The sequence below is a fragment of the Prionailurus viverrinus genome, chromosome B3 (assembly GCF_022837055.1).
Source record: "Prionailurus viverrinus isolate Anna chromosome B3, UM_Priviv_1.0, whole genome shotgun sequence".
Classification (NCBI taxonomy): Eukaryota; Metazoa; Chordata; class Mammalia; order Carnivora; family Felidae; genus Prionailurus; species Prionailurus viverrinus.
In genome coordinates, this window is record NC_062566.1 from 119,647,503 (window position 1) to 119,666,329 (window position 18,827).

The window sequence follows — 18,827 nt, forward strand, 5'->3', positions numbered from 1 at the left end:
TTGCTCTGTAGCCAAAAACAGAAGGGTCTGTATTGTTCAGCAGTGCAAATCCACAATGCTTACAGCAACTCCGTCCTGGCTTCAGCATGATTTCAAAAAGTTTATGCAGAGACCATCTAAGTAATAAATCACAGAGGAGAAGGAGTGCTTCAACCAGTCACCCCTTAGCTACTGCCTGAATGAGCTCCATGCTTTATCATCCCAGAATGGAGCTGCTTCAAATGCATGCTTCATTTTACTACCCAATGTAACCCATCTAGATAAATTTAACTCTTATAGATTTGCTTTCTCTTAGTATTCATGTCTTCCCCAGACTTTTCATTAATATTATGAAACTTGAATAGGAGTGTTCCCCTCCCTTCCCTTTATAATGTAACAGCTCTAAATTGGCATTTGGTGAATTTATCATCATTGCTGCCCAAATTAGGTCAGTGTTTTTATTTCATTATGCTGGAAGTCCTCTTTGCTGCAAAATCAAGCTCCCTGTCTTTTACCTGAAGCTATGCTTCTGGCAAATGTTTCTTAGAGGTTTTTGCAAACCAAGAATTGGCAGACACTTCCCCTCTCCCACCCGTTTTTTAATCTTTTTGGTTTGGTCCGTGTAACCATTTAACATTTCTGTTAAGTGGTGGTTGAAAGGGATTTGAAATAGGAGAAGATTAATAAATTGCCCTCAAGGGGCTTTCAGTTCAGGCTGTGGGTGTTGCAATGGGGAAAGGCAAGGAGGCAGAGGGTGGCAGACAAGCCAACAAAAACCACACTATGCCATGGTTTTTGCTATACTGAGTTATGTCTACGGTGTAGTGGGATCATGGAAGAAGGAGCTTCTCCAAATTTTCTGAGACTTGACAATGAGTTTTATTCTTAATTTCTATAAACTGAAGTCCCACTCATTCTAAATTTGCCTTTGGATCACAGATTCAGCACTGTCCTTTTGAATGAGAATATGCAAAAGAAAAATAAGCTAAATTTGGGCTAAGATTGAGAAACTAGCCATGCCAAATCAGCTATCTTTTACAGGCAGAGACAAAAAGGCATTTGCAAGTTATTAACCTGGAATTTTGGCCTTGCTTCTCATTTCGGGTCTATACCTTTTAGTCTACAGGTATTTTTTGAGGGGGTTGGGATGGGGAGGAGACTGGCTTTATAATTGTGAAGATATTTGGGATCTGAGAGCTTTTCAATAACAAGTTTGAGAACCTGATACACCCTTGGATTTAAATTATTTCCTAATGTAATCTTGAGCAAATGATTTAATTTTATTGAGTCCATTTCCCCATCTATAAAATGAGGCTAATTGGGATGCCTGGATGGCTCAGTCAGTTAAGCATCTGACTTCGGCTCAGGTCATGATCTCGCTGTTTGTGAGTTCGAGCCCCACGTAGGGCTCTGTGCTGACAGCTCGGAGCCTGGAGCCTGCTTCAGATTCTGTGTCTCCTTCTTTCTCTGCCCCTCCCCCACTTGTGCTCTGTCTCTCTCTGTCTATCAAAAGTAAATAAAATACAAAAAAAAAATTTTAATTGAGGCTAATAGTGTAACTTCATAGAATTGATTGGATGATTAAATAAAATAACACATGTAAAGCTCTTGGCACAATATCTAGTAAATGATAAACCCTCAGTAGATCTTAGTCTCTGCTATCATTCTTGTGGTTCTCACTTTTTTCTAGGAAATTCTCTACCTCCATTTCTCAATTCAAGTACCTTAAGACTGGTTATTTTACCCACTGATAATTTAAGTAGTTTCTCAGTCTCTGCTTTGATTGTTTTGTTTGTTTTTTAAAAAGTGGCTTTTTAAAAGTGTGTTTCATGTTTTGCTGCAGCTGTTTGCAGATGATTTGTGACTGTGTCTTCCCTGTTCGGCCTTGGGGAGCTCCAGCCTTTGTGAGACCTCTCCTGTTTTCCCTAGGAAACCAAGACAGTTCTCTTAGATGATTCCATCAGCCCAATAGTCCATGGTATTTTGTGTTGCAGAATGACAGAGCATGGCAGGGAAGATCCCAGCTCTGAGCTCTGTGCTGTACCGGGCTTCATTCTCCATTCAGGCCATCAATTTATCATTGCCATCTGCACACAGTGGTGTGATTTGTGATTATCAGGGTCACTGAGTAAAAGATTGAGTTACTTCTGATTACTTCCTCCATTGTGAGGCACTGATGGAAATAAGTCCATGAAAGCCAGCCCCAAAGACAGTCACAGTGGGCTGTGTGAAGGAGGGTAAGGCCATGAAGTGAGACCTGGGTGTGGTCTTGTCTTGGCTGGCTACCCCTCAGCTGTGTCCTCCTTGGCAAACTGTGTCCCCCCTCATCTATTAACTGGGAAAATAATAGTAATGACTTTGTGGAAGTGTGAGAATCCAATGGTAAGGACTCAATAATTGTGAGTTATTACAGTATATCATCATATATGCTTTTTTTCAGTTGTACAAACCTGTTGCTTTTATCCGAGACTCAATGAGAGGGTTCAAGGACTAAGGCTTTATCCTTGAAGGACCTTTGAAGGATATGGGATTAATGAAAGGTCTTTGTCAGAATAACCAAAAACTAAAAGGAACCAGTGAAAAGTCAGGTTTGAACAATTCTGTGAGGAATAGCCTTGGAAATAAAATGCAATATAGGCATAAAGAAAGAAAAGTTGTTTCTAGGTCAAATTTGATCTGTATTTGCTAACTGGAAAAGGGTAACCAGTCCCTGCTGTTGAAAGAAGTTTGGAAATACTAGTGCCAAAAACCTGCCTGAAACATTCTACTTGTGACCTGTTTCTCATCATCTTTTCTTTACCACTCCCATATTTCACCCCCAGGCCATCTTCAGTTACAGCACAATGTATGGCAGATTGTATTTCCAAAGCATATAAATGAAAGTCGGAAATAAGGCCACTCAAAGTGTGTCAGTAACATTGGTTTAAATCTTTCTAAAGGCTGGGAGGAGGAGTCTCCCAAATTCTCCCAAATTGTGCCTCCTCCCTAGACTCATAAGTGGTTGTCCCTTCTTCATATGCTAGAATGTCACTAAGTGAAGCTTTGGACCAGGGTGGTGACTGCATTTGAGACAATGACAGCTCCTTGGGATATCATATAACATTTATTAAGTCAATATGTATACAGATATTTATTTTTAGTTACCCTGTATTTACCTAAATAATATAATGAACCAGAGTGGCTTACATTTAAAAATGTGATGAGAAGATTTTAATATTTCATTCCATAGCAAACTCTAGAGCTATTCAGATATTGGAGATTTTCCATCAGGTACATTCTGCCGATTCAGTAGGATTCATTTGGAGAGGTGGCTTTTTGAAGTGGACAGAATTTTGTACTCCAGGCACATTAATTGGGTTCCAGTCCCAGCTCTGCCATTTACTAGGGGGAGATTCTGGGCAAGTCATTTAGAATTCTTGGGCCTGCATTTTCCTTACCTTTAAAATAAATTTAATGATTTTTATCCTGCTTCAAATTGGCATAGATGTGAGGCTCACACAAAATAGTGTTTTTGAAAGCACCCAAACACTATAAAGCATTCTTCAAATATTATTATCTAACAAAATATAGAAATGTATGTATAGTTAGTGTCTTCAAGGGATGTTATAAATGTCATAAAACCAAAATGCATGCTATTTCACAACTTGGAAGAGATCAGGATGAAATCAAACTATCTGTAATAGAATGTCCAAATACCAAAATGTAGGTCGTCTCTGATGTTATTTTATTTTATTTTATTTTATTATTTTATTTTATTTCATTTTATTTCATTTTATTTCATTTTATTTTATTTTATTTATAGGAGTACATTAGGACTTGGTTCCAGAAAAAATTAATGAGAATTACACAGATTCAAATCTTATCCATTACCCCATCAGTCATGTCTAATAACTTGCCATGAAATTGCATTGGTTTCTACAAAGTGATTGCATATGTCAGTTCCCCTTTCTCAGCTGAACATGTCATAATACAACCGTCTACCTCAGCATTCCAGTTTTAGGAAAAGGTACATGTAGGCTTTTTTTCAGAGGGAAGGGTTTAAAAACCTATGTCCTATATCATCTCCTAAAGAAGGAGGAATTCTTCAGTACTCAGCAAGTAATCTCTTTTGGTGTAGGTAATAAGGAACCTGACTGATAATTGTTATTCTAGGTAGTGTTAAGAATAGAGGCTTGCTCACTTGGTGCTGGTGTATGCAGATAGATGTAATTACAGCAAAGCAAATTACCATACTCTGAAACAGAACAACACAGAGGAAGAAATACAGATAAAGAAGGCTTTGGCCCAGAAATGAAGAGGAGAGCAAGGAATCAGAGCAGAATATTCCAGTTACCTTTTATGGAAAGAAACAAGAGTGGCAAAATGCAAAGACTTTCATAGAAGTGTGGGGTAAAAGGATGGGAGACATGAAATATACTCCCCTCTGTATAAAGGTTATTATATGTGTAATGGATTCAATGAGATTGACTGTTTTTTAAAAAGTCTGTTACCAAGAAGAACAAATTTAATAGACTATTAAGAAGAAAAGGACATTAAAAAGCACATATTGATTAAAGCAAAAGTTAAAATTTGGAATATTTACTGTATACAAGTCAGCAAACAAAGTTGACCTAGATACAAGGGTATTACTGGAATTTGTTAGAGTATGCATTGACTGAATTTTGCTATTTTTGTGCAATAATTACAACTAGAATAGAATCAGAAATGTTGACTTAAATCAGTTGATTGAATTACTTACTTCAGATTATCCTGATATAGCTTGAATACAAATATTTTGTAAAAACTAATAGCATTATTAGGCAAAATTTATATTTTGAGGCACATAGAAAAATCTAAAAAGTAATGCATTTTCAAATTGTATTGAAATGCATCATCATTTACGTTAATACATTATTCAACTAAAATGTATAAAGAACACACATCACTGGGACTAGTTCTGGGGTCAGAGGGAAGTGGAGATAATAATAATTGTAATGACAACAACAGTTGATGATCCAGTTTCTTATATTTCATCTGCCACCATGGTGAATGCTTTACATGGAATATCTTTGATTTCTCACAACATGTTAGGTAGGGACACTTATTACCTTGTTTTCAGATATGAATACTGAAGTCCTGATAACTGAAAGAACTTGCTCAAAATTACAATTTATTTAACAGTAGAGTGGGGTTTTTACCCAGGCATTCTCAAGATCATATTTGTTGAAGGTCTGTTAATAACCAAGTATTCAGATAGTATTTACAGTAGTTATCTCAGTGTTCTTAACCTGGGGTGCATATCACACTCACTGGGGAAGCATTTTAAAACCCTAATACTTGGGGCGCCTGGGTGGCTCAGTTGGTTAAGCATCCGACTTCAGCTCAGGTCATGATCTCACTGTCCATGAGTTCGAGCCCCGCATCGGGCTCTGTGCTGACTGCCCAGAGCCTGTTTCAGATTCTGTGTCTCCCCCTCTCTCTCTGACCCTCCCCCATTCATGCTCTGTCTCTCTCTGTCTCAAAAATAAATAAACATTAAACAAAATTAAAAAATAAAATAAAATAAAACCCTAATACTCAAGACCCACAGCAGGCCAATTAAATCAAAACCTCTGGGTACAGGAGGCAGGACTTGGCATCAGTGTTTCTTAAGTATAAGCATCAGTATATATAAATATAATGTAAATATCAGTATTTCAAAAGCTTCCTGGGAGATTTTAACAATCAGTCAGGTTTTTGAATCACTTTGCATTTAATATTCAGTGTAAAATCTATACATTTATATCATTCCTATTTTATTTATGAGGACTCTGAGAATCAATGATGATGACTGACTTGCTCCATCAAGGTCACTTACCTGGTAAATGGCAGAGCTGAGCTGCAAATGCAGTGTTGTCTGGCTCAGGAGCCCACATTCTTCCCAATGCCTTGATGTCTAGCCATTTTAACCAGGGCAATAAATTTACTTGTTCTTATTATTTAGTGTTTATTTTAGAATTTAGCTCTAGCCTCAGGTCTCATCTTATTGTATCCACTGTTGAATACACAGAAAGGGAGCCAGTTAACGGCATCTTTTGAACAATCCCTCTGAGTGGATCATTGTACTCATTGCTGTGGGAAAGCACAGGAATAGATATGTAAATATTCCCTCTTCAGAGATCTCCACTTTTCTGTAAGGGTTCAAAACCTGAGCTCCATGGCCTGACTTCTGGGTGGCCCATCCAGTCCCATAAATTGTTTGCAAAATATGCATAATTTTCATCAGACTATCCCAGAGGGTCTTGAGCAAAAAAACTTAAGAGCCACTACGCTTCTTGGTGTACAAGGGGTATGGTACCAGAAGCACTGGCCCTTTCTCTGGAGGCGCTTCGTTTGCTTCATGAAGGCAAACCGGTACCCTTCCATGGTGTTTTTAAGCTTGGTAAACTGTTTCAAATCATTTGCAGTTAAGTCTAGGGAAAGCTGTTGCATATGTATGTGGGGTGTGTGTGTGTGTGTGTGCACATTTAATAAAATGCAGGATGTGAATATAAAACAATAAAGCAGATTTCATTACTGTCTCAGAAACTAGATCTGAACAAGGATTTTCTTGTTTCTAACAATAAAACATTATTAAGAAAAGTGGCTGACAGCACAGTTTTGAAGAATCGTATTCATTTGCACATATCAATGTGTAAAGAAGTTCACACATACATACGTGCATCCTACATGCATATATACCATATATAAATATATATATATATACACACACACACACAGACACTATATGCATGCGCATATACACACTGGCATATTTTAGAGAAAATTGATTTCATTATTCCATTTCAATTCCTCCTATATAATCCATTATTTTAAAATATATTAATAATTGTATATTTCTATAAACTTAAATGAGAACAAGTTTTATATATGCAACATGATATGGATGATGTACATCTATAAATATGTTCCATTTTCTGATATGTTTGCCTATGCAATTGCATGCACATATTTACTGATATGAGATATATTGATATTTACAAACATGTGCCTTGTGGACTCTCAATTTGGGGTAGGAAAAATGTTCTCATCTCTGGTGAATTATCATTTCACTTACAGAGCTTGTTAAAAACCTGTCTCATCCACTCTGATTCTGATTCAGTAGGCCCAGGGTGGCCCTGGCATCTGTGTGTTTAGAAAGCCCCTTGAATGATGCTTGAGAACCACTGCTGTGTCCTGTGCACAGGTAGAATGAGGAAGGAAGGATGCCAGACAACAGGTATATGACTAAGTAAAGGAGAAGAGTCCAGGAGAGCTCCTCCCAGGAAGTGGCAATCTGAGTGCTCATTTATGTTCAATCTGTTGAGCCTGTACAGTTTTTATTCTTGTACCTGATTTTACACAAACATAATGCCAATAGTAACAATGTCAGAAGAAGGGAAATTTTTTCTAAACTGCTTGTTTTCTTACTACAACATATCTGACCTACTAGAGGAAATCTTGGTGACAAAATAGCCACTTTTATGCTACCATTCATTGACCAATTCACTATTTATTAAACTTTATTTTCCCAGTGAAGAAAGGAAATCTTACCTTCAGGGAATAAAATAGAATTCCATTTTCTGACCTCCTAGCATAATGCAAAGGGAAAAGACAGCTGATCTCTTTGGGGGAGGGACGTGTTAGGAAGGCCAGAGACAGCTGTCTCAGAAATATAATAGAAAGGTGTCATAGGGACAGAACATAATTTAAAATAGGTGAGTTTAAAGGGAGGGGTTTTTTCCTTCCCTTTTATTTTTTCTTCTCTCAAACATACATAGTTCTTCAGGTAGTAGTATCTTGTGATTAATTATAAAGCTGGTGAAGCTCCTCCCCAAATTCATCTCAGCACCTAAATGGATCATTATCTTCTTTATACCCTATGCTGACTTCTGTCTGTACCTATCTTGCATATAATCACTTGCCAGTATATCTGCCTTTAAATTGTAAGAACATTGGGGCGCCTGGGTGGCACAGTTGGTTAAGCGTCTGACTTCAGCCAGGTCACAATCTCGCCGTCCGGGAGTTCGAGCCCCGCGTCAGGCTCTGGGCTGATGGCTCAGAGCCTGGAGCCTGTTTCCGATTCTGTGTCTCCCTCTCTCTCTGCCCCTCCCCCGTTCATGCTCTGTCTCTCTCTGTCCCAAAAATAAATAAACGTTGAAAAAAAAAATTAAAAAAAAATAAATTGTAAGAGCATTGATAACAGGACCCATATCTTTTTTTTTTTTAAATATTTATTTATTTTTGGGAGAGTGCAAGCAGGGAAGGGGAAGAGAGAGGGAAACAGGATCCAAAGCAGGTTCTGTGCTGACAGGCTGACATCAGCAAGCTTGATCCGGGGCTTGAACCCATGAACTGTGAGATCATGACCTGAGCCAGGGTCTGATGCTCAACCTACTGAGCCATTCAGGTGCCCCTAAAAAGTCCCATATTTTGATCTTCTTTTTTTGTTCTCAATAAATGTTTTTTGAATGAATGAATGAATGAATGAACATTTAAATGAGCAAATGAATTATAATGCTTAGTAGTAACTTCTTGAGACTTATACATTTCTTTGAAAATGGGACTTTACCACCTCTCCTTCTGCTGAGTTTTATGATTCGGTATCTACATCACAGATGATCTAGTGTAAGGTTAACTAACAACCCCTAAGACAAAAAGCAAAGATCTTAATGTGTGTGTACTACCTGGATATAATCATAAAATAATGGCCATCTGTAATTTAGGGAGAGATTAAGTTGTGAAACCCCGGGATCCATGAATTCATGGATTTGTCCTGGGTATTAGAGTCTCTTCCCAGCATGGAAGGTGGAGGTGCACAGAGAGAATGTGGAAAGAGACTATATGGAAAATTTCACAACCCATGAGTGATTAGGGCTTGGACTTTTCTGTCTTCTAGGAAGGCACATTGACGATAGGCAGAAAATCCTTAGCTAGAATTCATCATCTGACAGCTTGGCCAGAGAAATTGTGAATTTATATTGAATCCAAATGAAGTATTAAGACAACATCTCCAGCATCTCTTGTTTAATGAGATTCTGTACCTGGCTATCAGGTCATCAGTCTGATGTACCAGTCAGATTCGCGTTTACAGATGCGGTCTTGAATAAGGACCTTGAGCTCACATATGACACTTTCCTTTCTTCTTTTGCTCTGATGGCATCCATCAGCTTCCATGGATGTAAGCAGGGAAGTTAGATTGACAAGAAGTTCCATCTTCAGAGCACTCATGCTGTCACCTCCCCCCTCCCAATTTTACATAAATGGACACAAGTATAGTTTCTCAAGAACAAAATGTTCCTCAAACAGGTATGTGTGTCTTCTGCACAATTGCCTTAGTGCCTTGTGAAATTTCCAAGGCTGAGTTACAAACTAGGCAGCTCCCTCATCTTCTTAAATATCAGCTATGTAGGCCTAGGATCCTCTTAGCAGCCCCTGTCAGGAAGTTGTTTTAAGATGTTTAAACTGAGCAATGAATCTTTAGGGAAGGATCTGAATGAACAGCTTCAAAAATGAACCAAAATTGAACTCGAATCATGTCGTTGATCTAACAATCACTGAGCCCCACACAAACAAACTCATCTATTCTCTGCACATATGCTCACACACTGAGGTAAGCATATGGAAGATACCCACTTGCTTCTACCAATGGAAAAGGAGAAACAAAGAGAATGTGCAAAAACTTTTCAAGATCTGTAGAGGCTTGACAATAATGTGTCTACCAAAAGTCTTGGCTTTCTCCTTGTTCTCAGTCTCTGTCCATTTGAATAAAATGAAATTATGGTATTAATGTAGAAGAGAAGCATGTTTTGGAAGACTTCAAACTGTTCCAGTCTTTAGACATCAAAGCCGGGGTTTCAGCAACATTCCAAAAGGCAGCCCCAACAGTGTTCCATAGGCCATGCCCCTAAAGGGCCTGTCATTCTCAGCATTCCAGAATGCATATGACTCTTCCAATTCAACAGAGGCAGTTATGCATTCACCTGTCTCATACACTGGTATTTTCTCCACATTCAAGTGTGCTGACAATATACAGCATCTTTGTGGCTCCTAGAGTTGATCTCATTAACTGGTCTCTCTTAAGCCCACTCAAAACCCTTGACTCTTAGTTTAGATGCCAGTATGTCACCCTCATAATATTCATTCTCACAGAATTCTGAATTCCTCAGTCTCCTACACAGCTCCCAAAGCCAGCTTATTTCACTGCTGAAAAATACCTCAGTACTCTGTCATTGTTGATACTGGTTTCTCTACACTCCCCCAGAGATAGTTCACAGTATACATGAATGCTATCTCAAGGTAGGCACCCTTTTCCTAACTGGAATTTAAAAAAAAAGTTCAGAGTATTGTAACATTTTTAATGAAGTGCACATAATGAAGTCAGTAATCATTTATTGAGTACTGACTACATATCCACTGCTGAGCTACACATTGAGAACAGAAGAATAATAAAGTGTGGTCGCTGCCTCCAGGAGTCTACAGAGGGCATGCTAGGGAGCAAGGGGCCAGCCTAGTAGATGCTGGGAAAATAATGTAAGTCAGCATAAACTCCAGAACTAAAGTAATGCAATGATTCATAAGACAAATATTAATTGAGGGGCACCTGGGTGGGTTAAACAGCTGACTCTTGATTTCAGCTCAAGTCATGTTCTCATGGTTTGTGAGTTCAAGCCCCACATCGGGCTCTGCACTCACAGCACAGAGCCTGCTTGAGATGTATTCTCTCTCTCTCTCTCTCTCTCTCTCTCTCCCCCTCCCATGCTCTCTTTCTGTGTGTCTCTCTCAAACATTTTTTAAAAGAAAGATATTTGTTGAGCATCATATTCTTTGAAAAGTGTTATACTTAGTGCTAGAGATAATGAAAGTAGGTTTGTAGCATGACAACTTGTATGAGTTTGCAGAACTAGTGTAACAAATTAAGACAAGTGGTCGCTTAAAACAGCAGGTATTTACTTTCTTATAGTTCTGGAGATTAGGTGTTCAAAATCAAAATCAAAGTGTTGGCAAGGCCATGATCCCTCTGAAACCTGTAGGGGAGAATCCTTTCTTGCCTCTTCTAGCTTCTGGTTGCCAGAATTTTTTGGCATTCCTTGGTTTGCGGCTACATTACTCCAGTCTCTGTCTCTGCCATCACATGTCCTTTCTCTCTCTCTCTCTCTCTCTCTCTCTCTCTCTCTCTCTCTCTCTCTCTCTCTGTGTGTGTGTGTGTGTGTGTGTGTGTGTGTGTCTTTATATGGCCTTCTTGTAGGGACACTAGTCATTGTATTTAGGGCCCACCTTAATCCAGTATGACCTCATTTTAACTATTCACATCTGCCAAGATCTATCTGCAAGTAAGGTCACATTCTGAAGTTCCTGGTGGACATGAATTTTAGGGGGATACTATTTAAGCCAGTACATTCCTTAAAGATCTTGTCTTTTTGAAGGTTACCTTATGAGGTTCATACATGGTGTGCCCTGGCTGTTCAGAGAAGGAGGGCCAGTGTTCATGTACAGACTCTAGAAGGGCTACATGGGTGTAGGTCTGACCATTGCCTCATTTTTTCAAACTATGGTATCCAAAATAACATTTTAGACTGCAATCTATTGTGTGCCAGGTGCTGTGCTATGCTAGCTCTTACTTACTTGATTTAATCTTATCTTCACAACTGCATTTTCAGTGAATATTATTCTTTCCATTTTGTAGGTGGAAACTATCTCAGAAATTTTAAGTCACTTCCGTGAGTTAAAGTAGGAGCTGGGACTCAAACCAGACCAGCTGCAAAGTCTGTTCCTCAGGCTGAACGTACACATTTCTGGTGGAGAAAACACACCTCACATCAGTCACCTTCTGATTTAGACCATAGTTGAAATATTTGTCATTATCATATTTGAAGCTAGCTAGTATGGACCTGTCATTCTGGGCATGCACACTGCATTGCAATTTGCCAGATCAATTAATTATTTCTTGGCATCTGAGAGAGAGGAGAAAATCAGAGGCATATCAGAATTTATCATCTTTATTGAACCTCCAAACCCTTTAAAGATCGTAGTAGTTATTTTGAACTTGTTCATATTTATGTGGTCACCCTCCTACATCCTCCTTGTCTTCCTTTCTGTTTCTAGTGTATGAACAGGACAGAGATGGTTACTGCATACATTGCAGGGTCCATGTGAAACACTGCAGTCACCCATTGGATTTTATAGACTGAAACATTTGCAGTATTGTACTGGTAATTCTCAAGTGTCAGGTGCAAGAATCCACAGTAGAGTAAGTAGGTATCCAGGGAACCAGTGTCCAGTCTGATCTCTTCACCAATTTAGTGTGTGAGTCAGGAAAGGTCTCTTCATGGCCAGATCCTACCCATGGACATGTTTCATTTGGTAAAGAGTTTTTCAATAAGTTTTGGTTTTGAATGCCTTAAAGGAAGACAGGCTTCCTCCAGGTTCTCACAAACCTCACCCCTCCTCATGTACCCCTGGCCTGAACTATGTGTTTATGTGAGCACTGGAGCCCCTGCAAGTACTTCTGTTTGCCACCCTTAGCTTAGAACAGTGGTTCTCAAAGTACAGACCCCAGGAACCTGTTAGAAGAACAAGTTCTCTCCTCCTCTAGGCATGCTGACTCAGAAATTCTGGTGGGGGGACAGCAATCTGTTTTAACAAATTTTCCACATTATTCTACTGTACTCTGTACTTCGAGAACCACTTAGAGATAAGTTTGAGTTTTTCACAGAAACTCTTGCTTTCTCGGAAGACTACCTGCTGATGAACTTCTCTTACAGCCTCATGGCCTACAAAGGCACCTTACCATACTGTTTTCTCACATGACTGCGTCAGCAGTGATTGGGGGGAGGGGATGCTCTCTCAGCTCTACTCAGAGATGCACAGCACAGTGGCTTGTTCAAAGGGGTACCTGCCAGTGCACGGCATCTCCAACCCAGGCCCTTTTTTCCTCCACACATCCCTGCTTAACGACAGATTGTTTTGTATATTGGTGAATAAATACAAACAAGTGCTTTCAGTTTGTCTGGTGGGGTTGAAGAAGAAATTATAAAAATTGTTACTCTTGCACTAATGCACCATTTTTTGTTGTTTTTCATTCATTAATTGTTCTCACTCATTCAGCAGTTAAAAATGCCAGTGCTACAGCAAGCACTATGCTATGTGATTTTTAAACTTAAAAATGTGCAAAGCACATGCATATTCATGAAAAAAAAAAACATCTTTTCAACTCCTAAGAGATAAGCAACAACTTATTTTACAGCTGTAAAAATCACATAATTGGGGCCAAAAATCGCATATTGTCTACCAGGCTATACTGACTCTGAGAAGGGTTATATTTAATGGTGTGAGTTAGCATAAGTAAAGTAGGTCTTAAATGTAAATGCAAATGTATAGCATGCCCAGAAAGGAATTCCCTCCACCTTCCTTAATTGGGCAGGTGAAAACATGTGGCAGGGATACTTCAAGTCAGCTTTTCAAAGATGTGTTTATTGGCTCTTTGTCACTGTTTAAAACTCAGAAAAAGTTAAAGGATCGTCAGGAGGGGCTTAAATAGCCATTACATCCATCTGTCTGACTGTCCATCTGTCTGTGCATCCAGTTATTCACTCACGCCCACAACGGTTATCTATTAAATGCCACTATATACCATGCACTGTGCTGGGCGCCGATGAACAAGACAGATTCAGAACCTCCTAAAACTCTCTGTACAGAAAAACAAAACAGCCAGCTAATTAATTTACTAAATTAATGTAACAATTGATAATTAATAATATAAATAGTAAGTAAATATTTACACTGTGAAAGGAAAAAATATAGTGTGTACTAGGAGCCACACATTTGGGTACCTCATCTATTGTGGGGATTGTGGGAGGACTATAGTATTGAAAAAGAGAAAATAATCTGTTAGATGCTTTGATTTGTTTGGGGAATCAAGGCCACATTCCATGGTGGGCATTAGTTGGAAAACCATAAACAGTGAGAGTCAGAAGAAACATTAGATGCTATAGTATCTGTCCCACTTTAAAAAATGAGGAGACCAGAACCCAGAAAAGGTGAAAGGAGGTTACTCAAAGTTACAGTCAGTGACTGGAAGATGTGTGAGTAGACAATGGCTCAGGCCTCCTTACTTGTAGGTTAGGGATGAGGATGTGCCTCTCTCAAAGACAGGGGAAATGGCAATATGATAAAAGATATCTCCCATGATTAAGGGTGGGATGGAGTGCCAGGCTTGGGAATAGTAGAATGAGTCAGCTCAGTGGGTGGAAGGAAAAAAAAAGGAGTGAAAGAGAGCAATAGACCCCATGGAGCAAGAGTCCGTGAACCGTGTTACCCCTGTCACTCCCTCTTAGTCACTCAAATGTTTTGCTCTTTCTGCCTCTCTTTCAAAAGCAGCTGCTATAACTGGGATGCAGTGCAGTAAAAGCACATCATGATCCACTTTTTCATTTTTGGATGGAAAGAATGACTAAGAGCCTCCTAGTTGGGCAATCGTCTTGCTGTCCATGTGTGACAATCTAAGTCTGTGGGATCGAAACTTGTTGCTTTATGCCAGTCTCTGTTCTGGTATAACTTTGACCCCTGAATGTGTGGGATGGTGAGGGGAAGCTCTGAGAATCATCCAGATATAACATATGTGAAATTCCATGTGGGTACCACATGCTGGAGAGATCTTGCTGTGCCCCAAAGGTGAGACCAGATGCAAAACAGACATGATATGGCTGGAGGAAAGAAAAGGTGGACAGGTAGAAAGTAGAATGAAAGGTCTTCCTTTGGCTGTTAGATCCTCAATTTTTTTTTTCAGATCTTAACTCAGAGAACTAGATTGTATTACTGGACTCCTAAATTTTTTTTGTTGAAAAGGTGGCAGCTGAAGAATAGCCTTCATAGGTGTATTTAAAATATAATTTAAATGTTTCAGAGGATCTGCTTGTCAATATTTTTTCTTAACTTTTTTTTTAATTGATTTCAGCTATACAAAGACTCTTTGGAATTGATATTACATCTACTTCATGACTGGGAAAATGAGTCACAGAAAGGCCACATGACTTGCCCAGAGCTGCTGGTTACTAGTTGTATGTCTTTTCCCCACTACTTCACACTAAAGGAAAGCTGTATTAATAGGAGGTGATTAAAGGTAGAGAGAAATCCAGAAGACTCATGGAAATGAAAGACAGATAGGTCTTTGAGTTTCTCTAATGAAAGGTAGGGGGCAATGGATTTAAACCAGGAGCACACACCATGATTAAATTTTGAAAGAAACACTGAGATTTTAAAATGTATGAAGGGCTTATGGGAGCAAAGAACTAGAAAGAAGATAGGAGCAAGAACAAACGGTGGAGATAGAACAAAGCTGTGAGATGTGTGCCCGGTTTGTTTAGGCTTTAAAACTGTCTAAGTTTACCGACTTTTTAAGCTCACCCTTTCAAGAGGGATGAAAGAAAGGATGCTGCTTCCGTGAAGTTTGTTTGTTTTCTTCTCTCTTGTGTCTTTCCTGACAAATGTATGTGTATGTGTGTAAATACACACACACACACACACACACACACACACACACACACACAAATAAAGTGGAAACTGAGAGAAGTCGGTGGGTGGTGGAGAAAGATGGGGCAGAATCGGTGCATCAGGGGGCCTGAATCCATGTGAGATCAAGTTCATAGCAATTTCCCCAGGAGACTGTATCATATTCCAGTGAACAGAGTACAGCAGCAGGTTGCCATGGCAACAAAAGGCTTGAAATATTGACTCTGACTAGCAACAGGCCAGTGAAACAGCCTAACTAGGATTTATGGCACATTATAGTGTGAAAAGCAGGAGAAAATTACTGTAAAGGCAGGAATTATAGCACAACAGAACATATAAACTCCCAAATCCATCTTCCTAATTAAAACTGAATACTCAGGGGTAGAGCGCATAGTAAGACTGTTAGCTTAAATGGGGATGTGTTATCAGTGCCTCCTTATAAAGTTTATTGTCCTTAAGACTAACTGTGTATGTATTTGGAGAGCAAGAGGGAGGGTGATATAGAGGAGGGATCAAAGCAAGAATCCTGGTCAGTTAAATCTCTTCACCTTCATTCTTGGTGACATAAAATTTCCTTACATTCTAGTCTCTGATCTCACAGGCTTTTCTGAGCCAGAAAAGGCTCAGATTCCTCTATATGTAAATAACTCCTCACTTTCAGGCCCAAAAGTCCAGAAGAGGGTATCAGACTCAGGTTTATTAGAACTCACCATGGGGTGGGGGAGAGAAAAGGAGGATTATAGATGAGGTTTATTGTTGCAAAAAAAAGATCTTGGGTTTCCTGACCCCATACAACAAAAAAATACCTTACTGTCTATAACAGATTTCATCAAAGTAATTTAAGAGATATTAGATTAACTTTCTAAAGATATTTCATATTCTAAACTCCTGATTGAAAGAAAATAGAATAATCTTCTATGTATTCTATGTGTATACAAGGTATGTCCAGTTGGGCAAATGTATGTTTACTGTAGAGAGATGGAAATCTAGGCAGATTCCACTTTGGTAAGTGACAGATGTACAAATGTAGAGGAACAAGACCAAAACTCAAAATCATTATTCAATAGACAAAGGGCTATTAACACACCATGCCATTTAGAAGTAGTCGAGGAAAATCCAAAAACACAAGTTCAGCATAATTCTGATGCATTGTTGTGTAAACTATGATGCAGAACAGAAACCAGAGGCAAGGGGGATTCCTCTTCTAGGGTTCATATGGCTATTCAATAGATGAGTTTCAAAAACATGGTCCCTAGTGTTCTAAGGGGATCCAGATAGGAATTGAGGACAACAGTTAAGGAAAAGTAAGCAAAAATAAGTGAGATGTTGCTCAGACCTAAAGAGCACCAAGAAGGTGAATCCCAAGAAGCTGAAAACAGGTGCTTCTTGGTCAAGTTCAACCTACAGATGTGTTTTGCTTAATCAACTTTTTTTTTAATATTTAATGTTTTATTATTTAGAGAAAGACAGAATGTGAGCAGGGGAGGGACAGAGAGAGAGAGAGAGACAGAATCTGAAGCAGGCTCCAGGCTCTGAGCTGTCAGCACAGAGCCTTACCTGGGGTTTGAAACCACGAACCATGAGATCATGACCTGAGCTGAAGTCTAACACTCAACTGACTGAGCCACCCACATGCCCCAGTGAGTCTCTTAAGATCCCAGAGAGATTTTTTTTAAGTTTATTTACTTATTTTGAGAGAGAGAGACAGAGACAGAGAGAGCACATGCAGGAGCAGGGGAGAGGTAGACAGAGAGGGAGAGAGAGAATATCAAGCAAGCTCTGTGCTGTCAGTGTGGAACCTGATGTGGGGCTCAATCCCACAAGTCATGACATCACAACTTGAGCTGAAATCAAGAGTTGAATGTTTAACCAACTGAGCCATCCAGGCATCCCTCAACCTTTTTATTCAGGTCTTATCAACCTGCCCCTAAGCATTTGGGTTTGTGATGCCTCCATGTCTTCCCCACAAATCTTACTTTATGTGAAAACCTTTGCCTTTTTATAATTCTTTTAAGTGCTCCTAATCTCTCAGATTCTTCTTCAGAGCCTTAGTTCTCAGTCTGGAGATCAGTCAGGGAAAATAGGAGAACCATTATTCTACAGTGGTTAAGTATTCATCATTTATTCAATCAGCCATTTAACAAGTATTTATTGAATACCTACTAAGTTTTGGTAAATGCTAAGAATACACCCATGAACATGATCAATGCAATCCTTGCCCATCAGGGGAGGGCAGACATTACACAGATAATTACATAATAAATATATTAAATATGCCAAAGAAAGTGCAGAATGTTCTGAAAATTATGATTGTTTAACCTCATTTGTATTTCCCTATAACTGTAGTTGCCAAAGGAGCCCTACCTGATATTGTCTAGGTTTATGAGATTATTGAGCCCTACATTCCCATAGCTTATGTCAGTGTTATACTCAAGATCATAAGAGTCAGCTATTATTGGTTTTTTTTTTTCTATTTTAAATACAGGGCCTGGAGGACATTTAGAAGATTTCTAAATAAATGTCTATATCTGTGCATTTTCATGTTTTTCACTTCTTTGTCCTAAAGTTGCAGTTTAGGAAAGAATTATTATTGAGGCTTCTTAGCAATTGTGATGAGTTAATGCAAGGTTTTTCTGCAGCAAAGCAAACATATGTAGTGAATATGGTTAAGCCATATATGATTAAAGCATTATTTATGCTTTATTTATAAGTATTTGCTATTGATAATAGCTCCCCAAAGCAAGATTCACCAATATTGCTATAGCATATGGGACTTCTGCTATAGATTAATAATGCCATGATATTTTCTTTAATGAAGGTGGAAATGATTGCTTTATTTTAACAAAGGGACCTCTATGTTCCCCCTGAGTTTGAGCCTTGAATGTAGACGATCGGGGATGCTATATCACAGCTGTCACCATGCTGATAATGACTCTCACTGGGATTTCATAATTTCTGCCCACAATCCATTGTTTCCTCTCAGGAGATATGGAGCAAATTTATAGGGAGATTCTTCAATCCAAGCACAAAAGAGGATTTTTAATTTTTTTTTTTTTTGTCCTCACACATTTGGTTATTTGACTGTCTCTCATTCTTCACATTTCCTTTACTTTTGTGTTTGTGCCTTTTTCCTACAGTGCCAGACACATAATGAATGCTCAGTATTAGGTATTAACAGATAGTATTATTACATGTTATTTACTTTATTCCCTCCTTTGTTTTAAATAACCTTTCATTGTGCTTCTAATGCCCTCTTGTTCTTATTAGTTGGCAGAACAGGCATAGCAATGCTAAAAGCAATTAAGACAAATGATAAAAAAAAATAAAATAAAAGCACAGAA

At 38.8% G+C, this 18,827-nt stretch overlaps 1 protein-coding gene across 6 annotated transcripts in view; it reads left to right on the plus strand.

Annotated features, from left to right (window-relative positions):
* NRXN3 (neurexin 3) overlaps nt 1–18,827 on the plus strand; it is a 1,506,001-nt gene that overhangs the window by 1,067,464 nt on the left and 419,710 nt on the right. The window lies entirely within an intron of this gene.